We start from the raw sequence: 26,405 nt of genomic DNA, 5'->3' as shown, positions 1-26,405 counted from the left end.
AGGCATAAACACCACAATCTAGAGGTAAGAAGGATGTGCGAGTGACTGGCCTCTCCGCCTTCCCCTCCTCGTCCTTCTACTCCTCTTCCTTCAGATTGAGGATAGGAATCAAACTTACATTGGCTGGTCAGGCAATTGATGCGGTAAGCTTGCACATGGAGCTTCCTTTCTATTTTTCTTATCAGAATCATATAAACAATCCCGTTCCTTCCACCAGCAAGGGCAGGAAGGAGACTGGCAATAATGCAAACCTTTGCCCAGAACTTTGCATTATTGCCTCAAACTCTAAATATTCTTCCCAGTCCTTTTTCGGATGAATTACAACTCCTCACTCATTTTGAAAGGGCCCAGAAGTCTGACTCTTGATCATGCAACTCCTACACCCCGATCAAGTTGTCAGAGGCAGGGCACTCCTCCTCTTCATCACGACCAAGAGGAACAGCCCAGGTGTGTGGACCTCCAGTCAGTTCTAGAGGCTCATTCACATCCCTCCCACCAATCAGTGAGTCTTCCTTATGTAAAGGACCGAGGGTTTGCATGTCATGTAGGAACAAATCACATTTTTTGAAAGTAAATTTGTATTTTTCCTAAATACAAACCTGAGGTCCTTTACATTAATGCCCACCTTATGCCACCCCTCATTCTGAACCTGGGACGAAAGGCAAAGTGGAGTGTGTAATTCCAGGCAAGCAGGCCTATCCACCTACCAGATGGTAGTATAGGTGGATAGGCCTGCCTGCCCAGATATACACACTCCACTTTGCCTTTCGGCCCAGGTTTCAGATTGAAGGGTGGCATAAGGTGGGAATTAATGTAAAGGACCTCAGGTTTGTATAGTTAGGAAAAATACAATTTACTTTAAAAAATAGTGATTTGTTCCTACACTATATGGCAAACCCTCGGTCCTACGGGATACAAAGGAAGACTCAGATTGGTGGGAGGACAATGTGAGTAAGCCTCTAGAACTGACTGGAAGAGGAGGAGTGCCCTGCCTCTGACAACTTGATCAAGGTATAGGAGTTGCATGATCAAGAGTCAGACTTCTGGGCCTTTTCAAAATGAGTGAGGAATCGTAACTCATCTGAAAAAGGGCTGGGAAGAATATTTAGAGTTTGAGGCAATAATGCAAAGTTCTGGGAAGGGTTTGGCATTATTGCCGGCCTCCTTCCTCCCCTTGCTGAAGGAAGGAGTGGGATTGCTTTTATAATTCTAAAATGATATTGTTAAACTACAATAAAGTTTTGTACATACTTACCTGGCAGATATATACTTAGCTATAGTCTCCGACGTTCCCGACAGAATTTTCAAATCTCGCGGCACACGCGACAGGTAGTCAGGTGGTCTACCTTACCCGCCGCTGGGTGGCGGATGTACGAACCACTCCCGTAAGCTTGTCAGATTTTTCTCTTCCACCTGTCTCCTGAGGGGAGGCTGGGTGGGTGGGCATTAATCGTATATATCTGCCAGGTAAGTATGTACAAAACTTTATTGTAGTTTAACAATATCATTTTTTTGTACATGAACTTTCCCTGACAGATATATACTTAGTGATTGGCACCCTTGGTGGAGGGTAAGAGACAGCTCAATAATACAGGTAAGACGGGAAACACTAATGTTGTAGGATATAAAAACCTTGGTTCTCACCTTTTCAGGATGAAGACTTCATAGATACTATCTCTGAGTCTGCATTGCCTGGAGAGCTACAGCTAGGACGTGACCTGATGCTGAAAGACTCTCGGATCTACCACTGGGATATGTGATCCCCTATTGTGGTAGAATCCAAGTCGGATGCTGTTAGAGGGACCATGTCCGCTTACCTAACAGATCCTTACCACTACCTCTGCAAGAGCCAAAACCCACCCACCACCACCATAACCAAATACAAAGGGTTAATATTACGACAAAAAGAGGTGCCTCCTGCAACTCTTTCAGACAACCAAAAAACAACAATATAAAATAATAACATATAAAAAATTTACACAGGATAAGTTTCAGCTCCCTGCCCCAGCACCGAATCCGACCGATACGAAAGGACCCAAGGCGAAGCATTTATCATATGTGATTTTTTACATCACGTAGGTAGTGTGGTTTGCGAAAACCGATTGGCATCTCCAAAAAGTCGCCTCCATCAAGTTCCGCACAGACATATTTTTTCTGAATGCAAGCGAAGTTGCGATGGCTCTCACCTCGTGAGCTTTCACTTTCAGTAGTCTAAAATGATCGTTCCTTACAGGCAACATGTGCCTCTGTAATAAGGCTTCTCAGAAAAAAAGGAAAGAGCAGTCATTCTTCGACATGGGCCGAGTGGGGTCCTTTACGGAGCACCAAAGCAAACACCTCTTGATTAGCCTTAAGTTGTTCCTTCTTCTTAAGGAAATACTCATAATTCTCATAGGGCCAAAGAGTCTTTCAGGCTCGCTTCCCCTACTAGAAAAGATTAAACTACGAACTTCAAAGCTCCTGGGCCAAGGACGTGATGGGTTTTCATTCTTTGCCAGGAAACTTGGAAGAAACGAACACACCATAGAATCTTCCGTTCAACCCTACATTGCCCTCAATAGCTTGGAGCTCACTCACTCTCTTAGCTGTAGCTAGGGCCCCAAAAGGAAGATAGCCTTCTTCGTCAAATCCTTGAAAGAGGCTAAGCCAGGAGGTTCGAATCTAGACGATCCAAGGAATTGTAGGACGATACGTCTAGATTCCAGTTCGGTACTACATGAGGACGCTTAATGGTTTCAAATGATCTAATAAGATCATGCAGGTCCTTATCATCGGATATATTCAAGCCTCTATGCCGAAATACCGCCGCCAACATACTGCGGTATCCCTTAATAGTGACACAACCAGATGACATTCTTCTTTGAGGAAAATAAGGAATCCGCAATTTGGGTCACAGAGGTACTGGAAGTGGAAATGTTCTTCCTCTTGCACCAACGTCTGAAGACATCCCACTTTGATGGTATACACGCAAGGTGGAAGGTTCTCCTCGCTCTTGCGATTGCTTTCTAGCAGCTGTCGCTGGAAAAGCCTTTCGCTCGACCAAACTTGGACAGTCTGAAAACCAGTCAGACTGAGAGCGAGGAGATTTTTTGTGGTACCTGTCGAAGTGGGGTTGTCTGAGTAGATCGCTCCTTTAGCTTAGCGGGAGCGATCTTGGAAGGTCCACCAACCATTCCAGTACCTCTGTGAACCATTCTTGGGCCGGCCAAAAGGGAGCGATTAAGGTCATTCTCGTTGAATCGGACTCTACGAACTTCTTGATGGTTAGCCCCAGGATCTTTGAAGGGGGGAAACGAAACGTAGACGTCGAGTCCGTTCCAGTCTAGAAGAAGAGCATCTATTGCTACTGCCTCTGGATCCGATATCGGAGAGCAGTAAGGATCCAGCCTCTTGTTCTTTGACGTGGCAAAGAGGTCTATGTGTGGCCTGCCCCATAACTTCCACAGGCTCTGGCTACATCCAGATGAAGGGTCCACTCTGTGGGGGGAAGGACCTGATCTTTCCTGCTGAGGAGATCTGCTCTTACATTCCTTTCTCCCTGCACGAAACCTGGTGAGAAGCTTGATTCCTCTTTCTTCTGCCCACGAAGAAGGTCTCTTGCTGTCTCGTACAGGGAGAAGGAATGCGTCCCCCCCTGTTTCCTGATGTATGCCAGAGCTGTAGTGTTGTCCGCGTTGACCTGCACTACCGATTCTTCTTGACTTTGGGCTCGAAAGCCTTCAGAGCCAACCACACAGCCATCAACTCCTTTCTGTTGATGTGCCAGGCTACCTGGTCCCCCACCCAGGGTACCTGACACTTGTTGGTTCCCAGAGTTGCAACCCCACCCCATGTCGACGCGTCGGAGAACAACACCATTGGGGGTTGTCTGTGATTGAAGAGACAGTCCCTCGCAAAGAGGTTGGGATCTGTCCACCATAAGAGATGTCTCTTGATGTCCTAGGGATAACGACAGGGAGAACGTCAAATCTGAGAACGACGACTCCAATTACCGATGAAGAAAGAATTGGAGCGGTCTCAGGTGCAACCTTCCTAGGGAAACGAATTGCTCCAGAGAGGAGAGTGTCCCCAGCAGACTCATCCACTCCCTCACTGTGCATACTTCTTTCCCTAAGAAGGTTGTACTCTCTCGAATCCTCTGGGCTATCCTTTCCTGCGAGGGAAAAGCCCGAAAACTCAGAGAGTTCATCTGTTATCCCGAGATACACACACTCTTGCTCGGGAATTAGTGATGACTTCTTGAAATGACGAGAGTCCCAAAGCCTTCGTCAATTCTAAAGTTACTTGTTAAGTCCTTCAAACAACGATCTTCTGAAATGGCCCTTATTAGCCAATCGTCGAGAGGTACATGGATATCCTCACCCTTTTCAAATGAAGCCCATTGAGCCACATTCCTCAAAATCCCCGTGAACACTTGAGGGGCCGTTCGAGAGGCCGAAAAACACAGAGCCCTCCCGAACTGAAAAACAAAAATTTCCCCCCCATCATGAATCTGAGAAACTTCCTCGAGGAAGGATGGATCGGTACGTGGAAGTAAGCGTCCTGTAAATCCAAGGAAACCATCCAGTCCTGGACAGAAGCGCTGCCAGCACTGATGAAGGCGTTTCCATCGTGAACTTCTTCTTTTCTACGAAGAAGTTCAGGGCGCTTACATCCAACACCGGTGGCTCCATCCCCCTGAGGACTTCGGAACTAGGAAAAAGGCGGTTGTAGAAGCCCGATGAATGATGGTCTGTCACTAGTTCGATAGCCCCGCCCCCTTCTCCAGCATCTGATCTACTGCTAGATGGAGAGCTTGATTCATGATGGGGGGTCTCTGTACCTGGCCGTCAGTTCCCTTGGGATGGTCGTCAAGGGAGGTCTTTCGACGAAAGGGATGAGGTAACCTCTCCTCAAAATAGAAAGGGTCCAAGGATCCGCCCCCCCTTTTTGGGCCAGACTTCTGCAAAACTCTAAGAGTCTGGCGCCCACCGTTGTTTGAAGGACTTTGCAAGTTATTTGGGGGCTTTAACAGACTTGGCGAAAGTCTTACCCCTTCTTGAAGGTCTACGACCTCTAAAACGTAGAGGTCTTGATGAAGATGCCCCTCGAAAGGGTTCTCGAACACTTGCCTTTTCCTTCTTAGCCTTGGTAGGGAAAGAAGGGCGAGGTTTTCTTCTTGCCGACTGTGCCAAAACGGTCCTGGGTGGCTTTGGCGAAAAGTGACCTCGAAATGTCCTGCACTCGATGTTTCGGGAACAACTGAGTAGACAGAGGAGCAAACTAGCAAAGAAGGACCTCTGAGCATGGGAGACCGACTTCGTTAAGAAGGAACAGTAAACCGACCTCTTCTTCACGATGCCGGGCCCCATAAAGGGAGGCGATTTCACTCGCTCCGGTCTCTTACTGACTTGTCCATACAAGACAAAACACACATAAGATCATCTGGTGAAATTGACTCTGGCACTTCAATTTTCTTGGCTAGAACTCCCAACGACCAATCAAGGAAGTTAAAGACTTCTAGCACTCTAAACATACCCCTTTGAGCAAATGATCCAATTCGTTCATTGCCCAAGTCGTCTTAGCAGAGTTAAGGGCAGTCTCCTTGTCGAATCTACCAGTGCCGAAAAATCCGAATCAGCCGAAGACGGTAGACCCAATCCTAAGGGCTCCTCCTGTTTCGTACCAGAAACCAGCGCGTCCTGATAAACTTCGAAGGAGGAAAAGCGAACATCGTTTTCCCCGCTTCTTCTTTGGAAGCCATCCAGGAACCAAAACTCCTCAGTGCCTTCTTCATAGAAAGAGTTGGCTTCATCCTCACACAAGAAGAACTCTTCGCTGTCTTCGCCGTTGAAAAAGTGAGTGAGGAGAAGGAGGAGCGTAGGCGTAAGGGAATCCCCAAAAACTTGTAAAAGTAGCTCTGTAAGCTTCTTGTAAGAAGAGACAGCAGCAGAAGTGTTCGGTTCCTCATCCGAACCTTCTAGGACGTCTTGTCGAGGTGAGCGAAGATCCTTGCGGAAGATCCTTAGGTGACGAAGGGATCCTAGCAGGAGTTGAGCGAGAGGTTGGAGAACGCCCTCTCTTAGAAGAGTTCACATCCACTGGAGAACGATGAGAAGATCTGGGAAGTCTACGATGAGACTCCCTCTTCGAGGTATAAGGAATCTCAGCCGAAGGACGAGGAGAGGTGGGCTCCTACTCCGAGAATTCTCGGAAACATCCGCAGGGCGCTTACGAGGAGGCGAGCGCCTACTATACTCTATGCACCTATCCTGAGGCTGCGAGCGGCTGCCAGGAGAAGAGCGCCTATCGAGAGCAGAGCGCTTGCGCGGCTCTCCATACCTGTCCAGTTGCGTACGATCAACGGAAGTTCGACTGGAAGGCGAAATGCGACTATAGGAGAAGGCTGCTTGCGAGACTCTTGACGTCTAACAAGAGGGTAACATTCAGGAGAAGGGCGCTTCCGGGATTCCTGGTGCCTACCAAGAGACAAACGGTCAGGAGAAGTGCGCCTAGAAGCGGGAGAGCGCCTACACGGAGAAGGGCGCTTGAAAGACTCTTGTTGTCTGCCTTAGGAGAATAATCAGGAGTATGAACGCCTTAAAGAGACGAGCGCCTACTAGGAGAGCTATGTGCAGTAGGCTCTTGGCGCCTACCTTGCGGGGAGCGGCTAACAGTATGCCGTCTATCATGCACACGACTCCTACCAGACTCTAGATGCCTGTCAGGAGAGAAGTCACGATCCGATACTCGAGGAAGTGACATCTGAAGAAGAACGCCTACTTGTATAATGGGCAGCCTTCTATAATCTTGAGGCTGCTCGAGGAGAAAGTTCACAAGCGAGGGAGTTGAAGAAAAAGAAATCGCGTGATGAGCAGGTGCAGTGCGCTTACCGGAAGCGGGAATCCAATCTGGAGAAAAAAACTTCTTTCTCCATAGAGCGTCCTACCGATGTTTGGCGCCTTGAAATTGAAAGAGAGCCAGGCGAGCAAGGGCGCTCACGCGATGTGTGGGCGCTCCCGCGAGCGAGGGGCGCTCACGCGAGCCCCCACCTTCATACGAAACCTCCCCATATGAAGGAGAACGATCCTCTGAAGAGCGGCGCCTAGATCTCTTGATCGGAAGAGAAACGTCCTTCTTCCTACGTGATCTAATGCTAGAGAGTCTGCTAGCGCCGTGATCTGAGCTTGAAGTCCCGCGAGTACTCTCGTAGGAGAATCTTCTAGTTCTTCCTCGGAAGCAGGCGCCGAGCGCGGAGCGCGAGAAGAAGAACGATCACAGGATTTCTTGTGTTTCTTCGCCTCCACCGCCGATTCTTCCGGGAAAACTTCCGGACTAGAAGCAAAGGACTGCAGGGAGCCTTCCAAGCCCTCTTCAACGGGCGCGACGCATCCGGAGTTCCCAACCTCTTCGGAGGAGAGACGACGAAGAGGAGAAGCATTGGCGTAGGAGCTCCTTCTTGTAGCGATCCGAGGCAGCTGGGAGCGTACTTCAGGATCTGCCGAGGGACGCCTGACCGGTGGGGGCTCTCCCTAGCCCTCCTGCGGCTTTCGACTTTCCTACTCCACTGGAACTGGGAGTCTGGAAGAGGTCTAGGCCTAGAGGCACTAAGGAGCCGGTCAGACGCACCCTCCACAACACTGGGGACACTGCACTGATCATAACACTCTCCTTACCTTCCAACTGACGAATCTTCTGATCCACAGAACGATTCTTGGCTTTCAGAGCTGCCGCCTCCGAAGGCGAATCTCCGGCTTCGGTGCGGGGAGCCGGGGCTGCAACTTGGGAAGAAGGTTCTAATTCTACGTTAGTAACTATTAGGATCCACATCCAACTCACTCATTCTAGATCTGTCTAGAAACTTCTAGAGGAAGCCTTACGCACTCTATCACGTTCCAACTTCCTAACATAAGAAGAGAGAGCCTTATATTCTTCTTCATTCAATCCCTTACATTCACTACAAGGGTTAGCAAACGCACAATCATTCCCCCTGCATTTCATGCAAACCGTGTGGGGGTCTACCGAAGCTTTCGGCAACCTCACCTTACATCCTTCATTCACGCAAACCCTAAACAACACCGAAGTTTTAACTACGATTCTAGATCAGACATCGTTAAAGAAAATCAAACTCAAAATCAAACCGCCGGTCCACAATCAGCGTATGCCAAGCCAAACAAAGCGAATACGTACACCAAAAGAAGTCCAAATTAACTCCAGGCAAGCGAGAATCGAAAAACTATCGAGAGGAACCGACAACAGTTGTTATCGTTACCGCGACAGAGAAAAATCTGACAAGCTTACGGGAGTGGTTTCGTACATCCGCCACCCCCCAGCGCGGGTAAGGTAGACCACCTGACCTACCTGTCGCGTGTGCCGCGAGATTTGAAATTCTGTCGGGAACCGTCGGAGAACTATAGCTAAGTATATATCTTGTCAGGGAAGTTCATGTACAAAAAAGAAAAAATAGAAAGGAAGCTCCATGTGCAAGCTTACCGCATCAATTGCCCGACCAGCCAATGTAAGTTCAAGTCCTATCCTCAACCTAAAGGAAGAGGAGTAGAAGGACGAAGAGGGGAAGGTGGAGAGGCCAGTCACTCTCGCATCCTTCTTACCTCTAGAACCGCATACCATAGGCGAGATGCAAACTTGTCCTCTTGAAGGAGTCAGGTAAGCCAACACAACCTGTGAGCATCCATTACCAGTCCAAGGGCAGACCCGAAGGAAGAAAGATATAAATATGGTTGCGATGAGACCTCATCTATCTTCCGATCCGACATTCTTGGGAGTGTTGAAATGTATCCAGCCACTGGACGTATCGAATGTGGACGTACATCTTCACAGTTGAATCGAGAGACATAAACTCTCATGATTCTGATCATAGAAAAAGTCCCGTCGGTGACAACAACCAGTGGAGACGGCTCTAATCCCTGTTGTTTTACAGAGGACTGAAAAAGTTATTCCGCCATTTCATTGTTGCTTGGCGAGAAAGTCGGAGCTTGTAATAGGCAGAGAGTCTTTCAGTAATGAAAACAGGGGTTGTACTGCCTGAAGAACTGATTCTTGTGGGTTGGATCAGGGAGGAAGTTTCTATTTACTTTGGAAGCAGAGCTCGTCAGGCGGGGAACAGGCGAAGTCTTCCGTTATTCATTTACAATTTGGTGTGAACAAAGAATAATTGAACATCTTACGAATTAGGAAATGTATAATGTCATGGGTGTCAAAATGACCCCATTTAACTAAAAGGAGAGAACTCCTATCTGACAGCTTGACCTACCTTTGTTGATTCTCATCGCTTGCCTGCCTTCCCTGTAGCTAGCTGAAAGTCAATCAATTAATCTTAGGCGAATTCAAACTCTCACTATACGAAAATACAATTGCCAATTCGTTTATGTTTACCCTTCAAACTTGGGATAAGACTTACACAAAACTGTGGAAATAAGTGGAATTTAGCAAATCTGTTTCTTAATATATTACAAATATTATAGCAATTTTAACATAATTGCATTACTATTACATCTAGAATTCATGGAAGCAGTTTGTAAAGGCATCGGTGTATGAATCAAGTTCCACTAAATTGGTAACGATGTCTTGGAACTCCTAGCACGCATTAAAGGTTACATTTGTTTCAGCCATACAATTATCAAAAATCAAAAACAAATTATTTCAGCTATACAATTATCAAAAATAAAAAAATGTCAAAATAGTAATATAGACTTAAATAAATGAAAAGTGCTAGCACAAAAGTACATATTTTTTGTCATAAACAATTCACTAAACCGTTGTCTGCTCAACTCGTGGATTCTGGCTGCCAGACATACAAGCCTGAAAAATTATTCCTATCTTAAGTGAAATTTGGAGTGAATCAAGAATGAAATATATATAATTACAATCAAATAAGCACTGTGGAGTTTCAGTTGTGATGACAGTTAGGATAAAATCACTGATTACTAGGTAAAAATGCATTTCAGTTCAAACCATGGCCCCAGGAATAAGACATCTCATACTTTCACTAATATAGGTAACAAAATGTTGTTTTATTGTGCTGATTACAACTACAATCTTGAGTAACATTGGCTGTAAAACTGACTGGCACTCACAACCATACCATGCTATATTGGATTAAAAAAACTGCCTTGTACACATATTTTAAGAAGACTTCACATGCTTATTCGACTTTGTATGGTGGTTTCATTTATCTCATTTTGTTGACAAAACTTCAATCTTTTGAATAGCATGCTTAAATATTGAATTGAATGGTTGTTTCACCAATTAAATATCGAATGAAAAAGTGGCTCGTTTTTCCGTGAAAATGAAAGCACAGCGGTGTTTTACCACCGCCATCTTGAATTGAGAAGGCATAAGAAACCCGAGCATGAGTCATCACAAGATGTCTGAGTCTGGCCATGCATTTCCATTCACAACCTTGTATTTTTGGTGGCATTTATCAGTTATTTGCAGAATATATAATTATACTATGTAACCTAATAATGTTTTATAGTCTTTTACATCATCAGTATCCTCTTGACCTGGTTAATATGATTAAATATGAAGGGAAATCAGTGCAGAAACAGTAATGAGAACAAAAAAGTTTATTCACAGAAATGAGTATATAATACTTTTTTATACTTGGAAAGGCAGCCAAGAGCACAAAAATGGTCACAAAAGATGCCTCCCTCTTTAGGAAAAGGTATACATGCTATATACAAAATAAATATTCACTACAATTTACAGCAATTGCCCCTCTGAATCTTATTTCTTCAGTGTATCCAGCTTCTCTTTTTTGTCAAATTTGTGCAATTTTTAATATTTTCTTTTTCTTACAATACATAATTGTTTAGTAGGACACTGGAGGAAGCAAATATCAGAATTTTTAAAATTTTTTCTATGCTATGTCCAGCATCACGATCATTTAGAGGCAAGAAGGCATCATTATCAGCGAGGACAGTGAGTGAAATGTCTGTGGCCAAATTCCTCTGATACATTGATTTGACAAAATCAGGACACAGTGATAGTTTATTAATGGTTATATAGTTGAGCAGAATTACGTTTACTACAAATTCATGTGGATAAAGAGCCTTCCTCTGCTTATACCCTGAATGTAACTGTTATTGTCAGGTAAGCTATTTTTGTTTCTTGGCAAGTAAGTAAGTAAGTCTTTACAGGAGCTACACTTACATTTTTTCACAACAGCATACACACAGTAGCCAGCAAGGGATGTTATAACCGGGAAAAGATCCATACATTTATCAACATCATCTTGACTGACATCAGCATCAAAGGAATTGTTATTTATGGACTCAATATTCATGCACTCCCAGTTTGTTTCTTCGAAGGTCTTCAGTTCGATGTCTTTATTATTAAAAGCTATTCTGAGAACAGACATTAACCTTATTTTTTTACACTCGAACACTTGTCATCAGGAAATGTTGTATATAATTGCAGCCAGCAAGTTGACGATATTTACCAAATCTATTTTCAAGTTGATCGGTTTGAAATTTTCCAGGTAAGACATATTTTATTTTCAATTTTTCTACACAGTATTTTGTTATTTCTATAATTGCACTAGTTGAGTGTTTTAAAGCAGTGAATGTTTCCCTACTCAGCTTTCCACTAGTTTTAGTAATGCTATTGCAGAGATTTAACCAGAAATGGAATTTCTGAAGGAAAATATACTTCTCGTCATTTACAATATATGTTAGTTGAGTAGCATATTTATTGTGAAGCTGAGTACCATTATGTGGATGCTTACATTCATTGTGGTCCACCAGAGATAAATGAATTTAATATAATTAGCTAAATCTTCAGAATTTGGCAAACAGTGTTCTTTTTGTTTTCAGAAGTGCTTCTATGACATATTCATTGAAAATTTGTAGGGCAAGGCTGACGTTTTGCCTTTCTAGACTCGATGGATTTAATGCCTTTGATGTAATCTTGTATGCATATCTGAGGAGAACTCTGCTTCTAAATGGTGTAATTTATGCAAATTAGATGGTATTAGAAAAATTACCCACAGCAATACAAATTTAAAATAAAAGATTGAACAGTTTACAAAATATGAAAGTTGCAAGTACTGAATTTTCATTTTAAGTCATCAGCAATGACTGATAATGTATTTTATAATCATTTGTGTTAAACTCGTTTCTCATCATAATTTCTGCACTAATTTTCCACCATTATGCAGCATATTCAATTAAATTAACCAGGTTTAGAGGATTATGATGTTGTTAAAGACTGTGAAATATAATTATTTAATACAGCAATTAGATACTCTACATAAAAAGTGATAAATAACGCCAAAAATACAGAACTGGGAATGGTGCTTGTGGCCGGGTACAGACACCTGGTGATGACTCATCGCTGTGTCAAGAGCGATTGCACAGGCCTTGTCAATTCAAGATGGCGGTGGTTTTACACCATTTTAAAATGAACTATCATGAATACGTAATAAACTTATGCAATTCTAACATTATTCTGGTGTTTAAATAATTATTTAAATGTTATATATCGCACTCTACTTCTTCTTCCCGAACAATTGCCATGATTACCCTGCCGCAAGTGTACACCATCGTCGTTTAATATGAAGAAAGTATCCCAGTGTCTATGGGTACAAGTGGTGTGGGGATTTAGCACAGGAGTTTTAAGTAAAAATTTTGAAAGTGTCATGGAGGTAAGTTAATACTGCGCATGGCTAGACTTTCATTAACTTTTGTTTAATATGAAATTGTGGTCTTAATTTCTACTTGAGAGAAAACACTTAGGGTAAACAATTGCACTGAGTCCATCTCACTCGCAAAGAAGACCCTTTTTCACTTGATATTTAATTGGTGAAACAACAATACAATTACGTACATCTTTAAGCATACCATTCAAAAGACTGAAGTTTCGTCAACATGATGTGATATATGTAAAGCAGCCAAACGAACTATAATAAGCATGTGAGGTCTTCGTAAAATATGTTTTCAAGGCAATTTTTAAATCCAATATGGTGTCTACTTGCATCCAGTCCCTTTCGTGTCCAGCATCGAGACCAAGTCCTTCAAAGCGCTCATTTGAACAATAGTAGCATATATATGTAACGTTTATTGCTTTTACTCAAAATTGCAGTTGTAATTAGCACAATAAAACAACATTTTGTTGCCTATATTATTGAAAGTATGAGACGTCTTATTCCTGGGGTCATGGTTTCAACCGGGATGCATTTTTACCTTGTGATCAGTGGTTTTATCCTTACTGCCATCACAACTGAAACTCCACAGTGCTTATTTGATTGTAATAATAAACATTTTGCTCTTAATTCATTCCAAAATACACTTGAAATACTTACGTAAGAATTTGTTCACAGCGAAGCCATGGCGGGCACAATTTTTGTCTTATTGTACAGGGTGTCCATAAAGTCACCGTACCCTTACAAGAATTTATTGCTCAAAAACCATATAACAGAGTAATGCAGAGTTTGTAGGATGAAGTGCTTGTGAATATAAACTTGAATGTAGAACATTCAACAAAAAGAACTGCATTACTCTAGAAACGTTATATGGTTTCTGAGCTATAAATGTGTGTAATGGTATTGGGACTTTTTGGACACCCTGTACATCTGGATGCTAAAAGCACTAGCGAGCAGACAACAGACTAGTGAGTTAGTGAGTTGTTTGACAAAAATTTTGTATTTTTTTTATCGTACTTTATTCGCGGGGGATGTGTACCAGACACCCCTGTGAATAGTTAAAACCACCACTAAAAATGCTATAACTGCCTATCTTGAAAGTTCAGATACCAAATGATACCCTTAAATAACATCCTACTTCAAAGAGAATAATGGAATGGAGAGAGAGAGACTTCCGGATGGAATGAGAAGATGACGGGAGGGGGGGGGGGGAGAGGACGAGAGGTGGATAAGATGAGAGAGAGAGAGGAGAGACTGGAGGGAGGGAGAGAGAGAGAATAACACCTAGACTCTGACTCCTTCCCTTCGCCAATTTGTGAATCAAACTGTCATTTACTTCCCCGCCCACCTTCCTACAGGTGGATAAAAAGACTGGGAATCACTATTTTTAATTAATCTTATTAATATTTGAATATTAGTTATAAGGTAAATCATTTATTTATACTACAAAACAAATAAACATGCGTAAGTAAGAGAGAGAGAGAGAGATTCTATTGTTTTTGTTAATCTCATTATGTAAACTTAAATTATTTAAAAAAACTATATTAATGTTGTATATTATTATTTTACCATAAAAATGTAGTAATGCCTGTAAAGATATCCTTATACATACATATACTTCCAGCCAAACAGAGGGCGAGAGTTACCACTATGACATGTTATCTCGTGTGGAGGAGAGAGAGAGAGAGAGACGAGAGAGAGAAGAGGAGAGAGAGAGAGAGAGAGAGAGAGAGAGAGAGAGAGAGGTTATCCTTATTTAAAAGAGTAAAATGGATAGATTATTGTATTTCTTTAAAATACTATCACACATGAATTTTGAAATTAGTTATATTATTATTATTATTATGCAAAAATATCAATAAACATACAGATATACCATAGAAATTCTCTCATCTCAGTGAGAGAGAGAGATTATCATAGTATTTCTGTAAAATACTTTCACATATGATTTTTGTAATTACAGTTGTTGTTGTTATTGTTATTGTTATTATTATTATTATCATTTTGAAAATATTAATAAACATATTATACCTATGTGTACCATAAAAATCTCTAATCTCCAGAGAGAGAGAGAGAGAGAGAGAGAACACACTCCCTTCCCTCCTGTGACATTGCTTGATATATTTGACAGCTGTTGGACCTCAGCTTGGACCTGGAGTTCAAAAGAAAGATGCATGAAGACTGGGATTTCCTTCATTCTTACATAATTTTTAAAATTTATAAACTAAAATCTTACTAATTCACTGCAGTATTTTCTACAATGAATTGATTGCTCTTTACATTAATATTAATATTTGAAAATTAGTAAATCATTTATTTACCATACAAAAAACATACATCTCTGTAAGAGAGAGAGAGAATTACGTATTATTATTATGTGATATCATTTAACCTTGTTAAACTTACTAATACAGTACTGATCATTATCAATATTTTAAAATTAGTAAATAATTTTTGTATCATAAAAATGTATTTAGTCACTAATTAGTGATTATTTATCGCCAGAAAACCCTGCGAATAGGCAAATTCCCCTCAAATAATGGGTAGATAAGTCCAGAGAGAAATCCACGAATCCGTGAGTCCGGAGAGCGCGAATACGGGGGGCCCACTGTATTGCTTTTTGCCTGTTTTTGTTTTTAATAATTGTACATATGAATGAAATAAATGTAAAATTTAATGTTTACATGCTAGGAATGGCAAAATTTCATCGTTGCCAATTTAGTGGAGCTTCACACATACACCCATGCATTTACAAACTGTTTCCATGACTTCTAGTTGTCATAGTAATGCAATAACGATAAAATTACTGTAATATGTACATGTACTACATATAGATACGCTAATTTCACTTATTTCCACAATTTTTTGTAAGTTTTATACAAAGTTTGGAGGGTAAACACATACCAATTGGCAACACTGATAAAATATTAGGAAAGCGCAAACAACAACATCGTAGCTACTGCTCACAGCAAACCCATTGATATTTGAGTCAGGAATCTAGTTACTTTTTCAACAACAAATATTTTCAAATTAATTATCATGAATACGTAGCTAATACATTTATGTAATTCATAACGGTAGATCTATATAACTATTCCGCGGTGAGCTGCACTATGGCAGTTGCCGTTTTTCTATAAAGTTTTACCTCCTGACAAGAATTTAAAGTAATATTTATTCGGCGACAGTAATTTACCTTTGAACTCTATCCTACGGTAAAAAAGGGGACCTGATGGGAATGCAGGGAAATGTCAACGGCCATAGTCTACCTCGATACAGAATGCTTATACTATAGAAAAATCAAATCTCGAGCTTTCTGGATTCGAGAGGGCGAACGTCGTCATCGTTTAAGATTGTTGAGAAGAAAGTGTCCAAGGGTCTATGGGTACAAGTGGTTGTGCGGGTTGAGCACAGAAATGTTATTGTTAGTATACAATAAGGTTTTGTACATACTTACCTGGCAGATATATACTTAGCTATACGTCTCTGACGTCACGACAGAATTCAAAACTCGCGGCACACGCGACAGGTAGGTCAGGTGATCTACCTTACCCGCCGCTGGGTGGCGGATGTAAGAACCAATCTCCCTTTCCAGCCAGAATTTTTCCTTCCATCGGTCTCCTGAGGGGAGGCTGGGCGGGCCATCAATCGTATATATCTGCCAGGTAAGTATGTACAAAACCTTATTGTATACTAACAATAACATTTTTTGTACATGAACTTTCCTGTCAGATATATACTTAGCTGATTGACACACTTGGTGGAGGGAAAGAGACAGCAATATAAATATGGACAAAAAAAGGGAAAACAACACTAGTTGTAGGATGTAAAAACAACCTTGGTTCTTACCTGTTTAGGCAGAAGACTCGTAGTTACTGTCTATGAGTCTGCGTGCCTTAAGAGCTTCAGCGAGGGCGTGACCTACAGCTGACAGACTCTTGGGTCTATCAAAGGGATTTGGTTTGTCCGCTTACTTGATAGAATCCGAGCAGGATCTGTCACGGGGATTCGCCCACTTATATGACAGAACCTAACCACTATCATTGCAAGGAGCTCCAAACATACACCGATCACTAACCAATCTAATCATTGTTAGCACTACGAATTGAAAAACATGCCTACCCGCATGTTCTTTCAAACAACCAAAAACTTACAACCTAACAAGGGGAAAAAATATATACTACTAAGGATATGTCTCAGCTCCCTGCCCCAGCACCGAATCCGCCGATACGTACGGGCCTAACCCGAAGCACTTTTCATACGTAATTTTGACGTCTCTCAGATAGTGGTTTGCAAAGACTGAGTTGCAACGCCAGAATGTTGCCTTCATTATATTACTCAGGGATATGTTTTTGTTAAAAGTCAATGACGTGGCAATAGCTCTTACCTCATGAGCTTTTACCTTAAGAACTTTGTATTGACTTTCCTCACATATCGCATGCGCTTCTTTCACCAGGCTTCTGATAAAGAGAAAGCGCATTCTTCGAAAGTGTCCTCCTTGGATCTCTACAGAGCACCAAAGGTTGACATCATTGCCCTTAAGTTTTTTCTTTCTCGTAGATAGAATTTCAAACTTCTTACTGGGCAAAGAGACCTCTCTGCTTCCTCGCCTACTAATGCAGACAATCCTTGTACTTCAAAGCTCCCTAGGCCAAGGATTTGAGGGGTTCTCGTTCTTGGCTAAGAACGAAGGAAGGAATGAACAGATAGCTGCATCTCCTCTGAATCCCACATTTCCTTCTAGTGCATGGAGTTCACTACCCTTTTTGCGGAAGCCAATGCCATGAGGAAAATGTCTTCTTCGTGAGGTCTCTGAACGATGCAGACTGAGGCGGTTCCAACTTATTGGACCTCAGGTAACGTAGCACTACATCCAGATTCCAACTCGGAACCCCTGGAGAAATCTTCTTGATGTTTCAAACGATCTATTAGATCATGAAGTCCTTATCTTCTGAAATGTTTAAGTTTCTGTGCCTAAACACTGCAGATAGCATGCTACGATAGCCTTTAATGGTTGATACCGCCAATCCACTTTCTTCCCTAAGGAAAAGTAAAGAAGTCTGCTATTTGTGTCACAGAGGTACTGGAAGAGGAAAAGTGATGGCTCCTACACCATCGCCGAAAGACGTCGCCCACTTCGATTGGTAGACTCTAAGGGTTAGAAGGCCTTCTTGCTGCTGCGATAGCCGTTGCAACTCTTGCCGAAAAGCCTCTCGTTCTGACCAAACTTTTGACAGTCTGAAGCCAGTCAGATCTAGAGCGGGGAGGTTTTTGTGATACCTCTCGAAGTGGGGTTGTCTGAGCAGATCGATCCTCTGTGGTAATGTTCTCGGAAGATCTACTAACCATTCCAGTACCTCTGTGAACCATACTTGTGCGGGCCAGAACGGGGCTACCAGCGTCATCCTTGTTGCCTCCGATTCTGCAATTTTCTTTAGAGTCTCTCCCAGTATCTTGAATGGAGGAAAAAGCATACGTGTCTAGACCCTTCCAATCTAGTAGGAACGCGTCTATCGACACTGCCCTCGGGGTCCGATATCGGAGAGCAGTAGTTGGCTATCCTCATATTCTTGGCTGTGGCGAAGAGGTCTATATGAGGTTTGCCCCAAAGCTTCCACAGATCCTGGCAAACATCTTCGTGCAGAGTCCACTCTGCCGGCAGGACTTGATCTTTCCTGCTTAGGAGGTCTGCTCTGACGTTCTTTTCTCCCTGTACGAACCTGGTAAGGAGACAAATCTTCCTTTTTTCTGCCCAAAGCAGGAGTTCTTTTGCTGTCTCGTACAGGGAGAAAGAGTGAGTCCCCCTTGCTTCCTGATGTAAGCCAGGCCGTGGTGTTGTCCGAGTTGATCTGAACTGTTGAAGCTAGGAGTGGGGCTCGAACGCTTTCAAAGCTAGCCAAACCGCCATCAGCTCCTTCTTGTTGATGTGCCAGGTCACCTGGTTCCTTGTTTTCCAGGTGCCTGACACGTTCTCTTGAGCCGAGCGTCGCTACCCAACCTGTTTCCGAGGCGTCGGAATACAACACTTGGTTGGGGTTCGGAATGTGAAGGGACATCCCTTCTGCAAACTTGAGAGGGTTGGCCCACCAAGAGAGGTCCTTCTTGATTTCCTTTGAAATCTCGAAGGAGAAACTCTAGGTTTTGTGAATGACACCTCCAGTTTCGATGGAGAAAGAACTGGAGAGGTCTGAGTGCAACCTTCCTAGAGAAAGGAATTGCTCCAACGAGGAGAGTGTCCCCAACAAACTCATCCACTCCCTCGCTGTGCATACTTCTTTCTCTAGGAAGGCTTTGACTTTCTCTGACCCTCGGGCTATCCGCTCTGAGACGGAAAAGCCCGAAAATCCAGAGAAGCCATCCGAATCCCCAGATAGATACGATCTTGACTGGGGATCAACTGAGACGTTTTGAAAGTTCACCAAAAGTCCCAGCGAACTTGCCATATGAAAAGGGTCTTTTGTAGGTCCTCCAAACATCTTTCCTGAGACTTGGCTCTGATCAGCCAGTCGTCCAAGTAAAGGACACTCTGACTCCCTCCAAATGTAGCCATCTTGCTACATTTTTCATTAGGCCTGTAAAGACCTGAGGGGCTGTTGAAAGGCCGAAGCACAAGGCCCTGAACTGGAATATCCTTCCTCCCATCATGAACCTGAGGTATTTTCCTTGACGAAGGATGGATAGGCACATGGAAGTTAAGCGTCCTGAAGATCTAGGGACACCATCCAGGTCCCCTGGCCGAAGGGCCGCCAACACTGAGGATGTCGTCTCCATTGCGAATTCCTCTTTTCTACAAAGAAATTCAGGGCGCTTACATCCAGAACCGGTCTCCATCCTCCTGAGGCTTTTTGGAACTAGAAAAAAGGCGGTCGTAAAAAGCCCGCTGAGCAAGGGTCGCTCACTAGCTCTATAGCCTCTTTCTCGAACATTAGTTCCACTGCTTGTGTTAAAGCAAGGCTCATGATGGGATCCCTGTACCTGGCCACCAACTCCCTCGGAGTCGTTGTCAACGGTGGTCTTTCCGTAAAAGGAATCAGATATCCTTTCCTTATTATAGAGAGGGACCAGTTGTCCGCTCCTCTCTTTGTCCAGGCTTCGAGAATCTTAGAAGTCTGGCACCTACTGGTGTTTGGAGGACTACTTCCCTACTTCTTAGCTCTGACAGAGCGTGAGAAGGATCTACCTCTCTTGAAAGTTCTATTACCTCTCGAGGTAGAGGCTCTAGAAGGGGGGCCCCCTCGAAAGGGCTCCTGTCTAGCTGGAGTCTCCTTCTTAGTCTTCGTCTGGAAGGTCGTCTTAGGCTTCCGTGCCGACTGTGCGAGCATGTCCTGAGTCGCCTTCGCAGAGATAGATCCTGAGATGTCCTGGATTATCTTCTTTGGAAAAAGCAGAGGCGAGAGCTGCGAATACAGGAGAGAGGCTCTTTGGGCATGCGACACAGACTTCGTGAGAAAAAGAGCAGAAGACTGATCTCTTTCTTAAGGATCCCTGCTCCAAAGAGGGAGGCTATTTCGCTCGATCCATCTCTAACTGCTTTGTCAATGCACGTTAGAACACTGTTTAGATCTTCTGGCGAAATAGCATCCGGGTACTGAGTCTTCTTAGCCAAGACCCCCAAAGACCAGTCAAGGAAGTTGAAGACTTCCAAGACTCTAAACATTCCCTTCAGCAGGTGGTCAAGCTCGTTCATAGCCCAGGTCGTTTTGGCCGACAAAAGAGCCGAGCGTCGTGCTGCATCCACCAGAGAAGAGAAGTCCGCATCCGCCGATGAAGGAAGACCCAGCCCTAAGGGTTCTCCAGACTCGTACCAAAATCCGAGTCTGCCCGTAAGCTTGGAAGGAGGGAAAGAAAAACACAGTTTTCCCTTTCTCTTCCTTAGAAAAGCAGCCAATCACCAACACCTCTCAAAGCTTTCTCATTGAGATGGTTGGCTTCATCCTCACACAAGAGGAAACTTTCGTCTTCTTCGAAGTCGAGAATAAAGAGAGAGGGAGAAGGAGGAGCGACGGAGTAAGGGAGTCTCCAAACTCTTGAAGAAGTAGATCTGTAAGGATCTTGTAGGGACGAAACTGACGAGTCCTTCACCAAATCCTCTCTGAAGGTTTCAACTTCATCCACTGAAGAACCCTCCGCTTCTTTACGAGTGCAGTTAGCCTTCTCTAAAGAAATGCGCCTGTCCAGAGAGTGTCTAGTAGTAGACTGGCGCCTATCAGGGGAAGCCAAAGTTTCTGGAGAGCTCCTCTCGAATGAGTCTTTCCTACTCTGATGAGTGCGTGCTCTTTGCTCCTTAATCCTACTCCTAGAATTCCGTGCTTCCAAGGGGGAGCGCCTGTTAGGAGAGGAGAGCCTACTATGCTCAAGGCGCTTCTCAGGATCCATTGCGCCTGTTCAAAGGAGAGCGGCTGCCAGGCGAGCTGCGCCTACCATGAGGCGAACGACCTACTAGGCTCTTGGCGCCTACTTACAGGAGAGCGAAGGTCTGGAGAAGGTCGCTTACTAGGAGACCGGCGTCTACCATGCTCCACAAACTTCGCTCCCGACTTGTGTGTCTCTTCAAAAGGTAGTCTCCTAGAAGAGACATATCTTTCAGGCTCTACGCGCCTGTCCTGAATCGAGCGGCTAAAAGTAGAGCCGCGCTTATCAGGAGAAAAGCGCCTATCAGGAGAAAAGCGCCTATCCTCCGCACCACGCTTGGGAGCGGGAGAGCGTCTACTTGGGGAGTAGCGCCTACTAGGCTCAAGGCGCCTAACAAAAGGCGAGATCCTGTCTCTTGATGAATCCATCAAAGAGTAGGCTCTCTTATCCGGAGAATGAAGGATCTTCGTCAAAGAGCGCGAGGACGAGGCTGTACGCCTGTCTTTAGACGAACGCCTACTAGTCGCTAGATCCCTTCCTACTGGAGAGATGTAGTCACCAGGAGAAAGCTTCTTGGGCGATTGATGTCTGGAAGACGACAAGCGCCTGCTGAGGGAAGCGCGCCTCCTTCCATCCGCTGATAAAGGAGAGAGAACCGACTCTGACTGAGACGGTAAGACAGGTGAAGGAATCCTAGACTTCTTGACAGGGAGAGAGACGTCTTTCCGCCGCGTTCCTCCTGCCAAGGAGCCCGCCAGTGCCGAAATCTGCGCTTGCAGTCCCGCAAGAATTCGAGCTGGAGATCTTGTAAAATCCTCCACCGGAGAAGAGGCTCGAGGCCTACTATGAGGCGAGAACTCCTGCTCCCTCCTGGGTTTCTTGATCTCTACTTCCGGCTCTTCTGGAAAAACTTCCGGGCTGGAAGGAAAGGAGCCAGGCGCCTTCCAGGCTCTCTTCAGTGGTCGTGAAGAATCCGAGGCGCTCCATCCTCTTCTAGGTGAAGGAGAGGGAGACGAAGAGAAGCATTGGCGCAATACCTCCTTCTTCGCGCGAACAAGGGCAGCCTGGGTACGATCATCAGGATCTACCGAGGGGACGCCTGATCGGTGGGTAGTTCTCCCTAACCTTCCTCGCGGCATTTGACTTTCCTCCTCCACTGGGACTGGGAGTCTGGAAGAGGTCTAGGCCTGGAAGCATTAAGGAGCCGATCAGACGCACCCTCCACTGCACTGGGGTCACTGCACAAATCACCTTCACTACTCTTACCTTGCAACGAACGGATCTTCTTTCCAAGCTAAGGATAGTGGCTCTCATGGTTGCCACTTCCGTAGTCGTATCCTTAGGTTCGATGCAGGGCGCAGGAGCTGAAAAACTGGAGAAGGTTCTAATGCTACAACAGGATTTTCTTCTACCTCGCTAATACGAGACTTACTAGAACTTCTAGAAGAAGCCTTCTCACCCTGTCTTTCTTCTAACTTCCTCAAGTAGGAAGAAAGAGCCTTCCATTCACCATCATCCAACTTCTCACACTCATTACACGGGTTATCAAAAGAACATTCTTTACCTCTACATTTAAAGCAAACTGTGTGAGGATCTACCGTAGCTTTCGGTAGTCTCACCTTGCATTCATCCATAGCACACACTCTAAACATAGAAGATTCTTAACCTCTAACTCAGACATCTCGAAATCAAAGAAAATCCAAATCAATATCCAAAACAATCCACCAAATGCGTATGCCAAGCCAACAAGATCAGGTACTTCACCGAAAGTCAGTCCCAAATAAATCCACGGCAACGAGAAATGAATAAAGCTGTCAGGAGGTGGAACAACCACAGGTGTAGTCGTCACGGCGACAGAAAAAATTCTGGCTGGAAAGGGAGATTGGTTCTTACATCCGCCACCCAGCGGCGGGTAAGGTAGATCACCTGGACCTACCTGTCGCGTGTGCCTTGCGAGTTTGAATTCTGTCGTGACGTCAGAGACGTATAGCTAGTCTATATCTGACAGGAAAGTTATGTACAAAAATGGAGTTTGTTGACACAAGTGACTCCTCAAACACCGAGATGGCGTCAATCTTCTACACATAAGGTGTTATAAGTAAAAATTCAAGTGTCATGGAGGTAAGTTTGCACTGTGCATGGCTACTTTCATTAACCTCTGTTTTAATCTTAATTATGACCTTATATTGTACTTTGAGAGAAAAAACTTACTTTGAGAGGAAAGTAGAGGTCTTGTGGCATTGCTCCCACGACCACCTACTATGATTCATGACTGGTGTCCATCTCCGGTGTCAGGACATGTTAAAGTATTTTTCTGAAGGTGGGTCCGAACACGGTTAGGGTGGCCGCAGCCAGTCCACTCAGTTGTTTACCCTACGTCGAGAGGAAAGTAGAGGTCTCGAGGTGTCGCTTCCATGGAGGTTGGCTTGTGGCTGACCTCTAACTTTACTTACTGGCAGTGATCCTAGTTATTTTTTGGGAAAGTGCCCGCACTGCAATACAGGTGGCTGCGGAACACGGGCTTAGATCTACCGTTAAGTGACTCGCTTAGCCACAGAACTTTAAAACAGAGCAAATACACAGAGTTTAGAATAAGATCAAGTGGCCACAAAAATTAAAACTAGACAGAGATTGCCTTACACTTCTTAAGAGGAGAGCGGACGCACCTCTGGCTACAAGCGCGAACAGCGATGCTCTCGTAAGCAGCCGAACTTAGGTAACCGAAGTTGCTTCGTTACACAAGCCGCAACGATGCTTGATACGTAATATGTAGAGTCTCTCCATATCTTTCAAGTTCCGCATTTTCGACCAACATTCAACTCGGGACCAAACAGTGCCGGACATGGACATGACTGCTAACAATATGATAACACTTCTATAGTTGCTATTACAAAATGCGAACGTTTGTTTACATTCGTCAATTCTTCTTCTTCCTGCTTCTTCTTCTGCTGTCGGAGTATATGTAACTCATTTTTTAGGGTTATTGACACCGGGTTAAGGGCGCGGTTTGTAGGCAACATTTACTTTTATATAATATATATATATATATATATATTTTGGAAATTCATATATAATTACCTGAGATAGCATTTTTACATTAAAAACTATTATAATATGGCAACATTACGTATACTCTGTAATATTACGTATAGTACCATTGTCAATTCGATGAAATATTCAGACACTGTCAGCCATTCTACCACTCAACATTACTGCGGGTGTTGCTGTTAAAAGGTTGATAACAGAGCATAACTAATCAATGTGATCTTTTTATGCATTATTTATATTAACAACTCTTTCTCTCTCTACAAAGGATATTGCAAATGATCCAATTTACATAAATCCTGTCATCGGTTTCTAGAATTATACACGATTCCCATAGGTTGTGTACAGTTGGCGGTAAGCTAACTTGGTATTAAGTGAGGTTCTATAGCATATTGTAAAGATAAACGTAATGATGGGGATAAGGGAATGTTTGTAATATTATGATGAAAGATGTATAAATGTGAGGGACACGCTTCAAAACGTTATTGTTTGTTGAGCAATTGAAGATGATTCCAATCAGGTAAAGGCCAATGAAACACGCACTGGTCGTATTTTATAATGTTTTATTGTCATACAAAGTACATCAACTCTTTCATAAAATTCGATATATAAAATAATGGGCGAGTTTGATGAGAGAAAATGCGGAAGACGAATATAATGCAACGTATCTTGCGAGACTGCGGTGGATGTAAGATTCAAAATGAATAGATAAATGATATGTCATCCTTCAAAAATTGTATAAAATCATTGCAGTGACATAAGGAAGGAAATCAGTGATACAACGTGACTTTGCGCTGTCAACGGGTGACTATTACCGTGACATGAGAGTGGCGTATCTACAAGTGACGTTGAGGCGGATACTACGTTTTTACTGAATGACATAACGAATGTGACCTTTACCCTACTGTGCCAATGTGCGTGTGTCTGTGCGTTGGCACGCATGAGGGAAATGACAGATAGAGGACGCTATCAAAATTCGGGATCCCATAAACGCAAGACATACACGAAGGCAGTTAGAAATTATACACACACAAATATACATATATATAAAATCAATGGGCTCTGAAGGACTCCTGTCTCTTGTAATACCATTCCTTTTAACACATTGGTTCTGAAGTTGTAGACTTCCTGCTAAAGCCTTGGAACGCTGGAAGGAATGGTAGATATCGCGCAAAGGTTAGCCGTGTCGGAAGGAAAAATAACTTTTAAAAGTTACAGAGGCGTTTTACTACACGTGGAAAATGTGGCAACATTGACAGGGTAAACGAGAAGAGAAGAAGAGTAAATGCAGAAGAAACGAAGGGGGAGATTGAGCAGAACAGAGATAGTTTAGTGAAGCAGACGAAAACAAAAGATATATGTCTGCATATCAACAACTATATCAATTCATGCATAAACAAAAAGTAATAACAGCGAAGATTCATTGATGAGTGGCATCCTAAACTAGCCCACGATTTTCTAATGGAATGAAAATAGCCTCTTACTTTTTAACAGCACCCATTCCAAAAGGCAAGTCGTAACAAGAGGTGCTTTCTGCAGATGTGGGTCCACCCCCTAAATTCAGCTGCTTTTCCCACTGCACTAGACCCCTCTCTTCGTCCGTGCCTGAAATACGTAGGTATTAGGAATGAAGAAGTATTTCACCTTATCATGACTTTGCTCTGATTTCATGTATTTATGCTGACTATGGCGATAGAATTTAGGCCGAATGCCAAGCGTTGGGACTTATGAGGTCATTCGGGGCTGAAAGGGAAGTTGGCAGTAAAAAGGTTTGGAAGGTGTAACAGGAGGACACAACCTATAGCAGTTGCATCATTAAGAAATTTCTAGGAGAGGATCAAAAGTAAGAATGAAGAGAGAGAATATGAACGGAGGTACAGTAAAAGCTAGGAAATGGAAGGCGTTGCAACCAGGGGCCAAAGGGACGCTGCAAAGAACCTTAAGTAATGCCTACAGTGCACAGCATGGTGCATGAGATCCACTAACCCCCCTACGGAAATACTGGCTACGGCACACGAGAGAATGATATTTACATTTACAAGAAAAATCTATACATCGTGTGCTGTTTATTTTAGGTCAGATTCCGTGGTTTAGAATTTTCAAAGCAAAAGATTTTGACAATACTTTGGGTCAGTTTCAATATAAAACTGCGAGTCCCGCTCGCGTCAATATATCTGATCAGGATTAATAGAGTACAGGGTTAGACCGCTTCTGACCAAAATAGGACAATCTCGCGCATGCCGTCTCATGGCTGATGTAACTGAGGTTCAGGTAAAAAAAAAAAAAAAAAAAAAAATCATCAATCAGTATTTGACCCCACCAGAGTGAAGAACAGAAAAGTCTTCCAGTACCTGGAGATTAACGGGGA

General features: G+C 43.5%; 1 protein-coding gene across 3 annotated transcripts in view; it reads right to left on the bottom strand.

The window, feature by feature from the left end:
• LOC135213668 (cartilage acidic protein 1-like) overlaps window positions 1-23,912 on the bottom strand; it is an 80,543-nt gene extending 56,631 nt beyond the window's left edge. For 2 of the 3 annotated variants that reach the window (XM_064247731.1, XM_064247732.1), the window contains exon 1: window positions 23,633-23,912. The gene's annotated coding sequence lies outside the window, so the exon portion shown is untranslated. The remainder of the gene's footprint in view (window positions 1-23,632) is intronic. The other variant, XM_064247730.1, reaches the window with a different exon arrangement.
• Between the last annotated feature and the right edge of the window lie 2,493 nt (window positions 23,913-26,405).

Source organism: Macrobrachium nipponense, chromosome 43 (assembly GCF_015104395.2).
Source record: "Macrobrachium nipponense isolate FS-2020 chromosome 43, ASM1510439v2, whole genome shotgun sequence".
In the NCBI taxonomy this organism is placed as follows: Eukaryota; Metazoa; Arthropoda; class Malacostraca; order Decapoda; family Palaemonidae; genus Macrobrachium; species Macrobrachium nipponense.
Note: the sequence above shows the minus strand (reverse complement) of the source record. Positions and strands in the feature narration are given on the sequence as shown.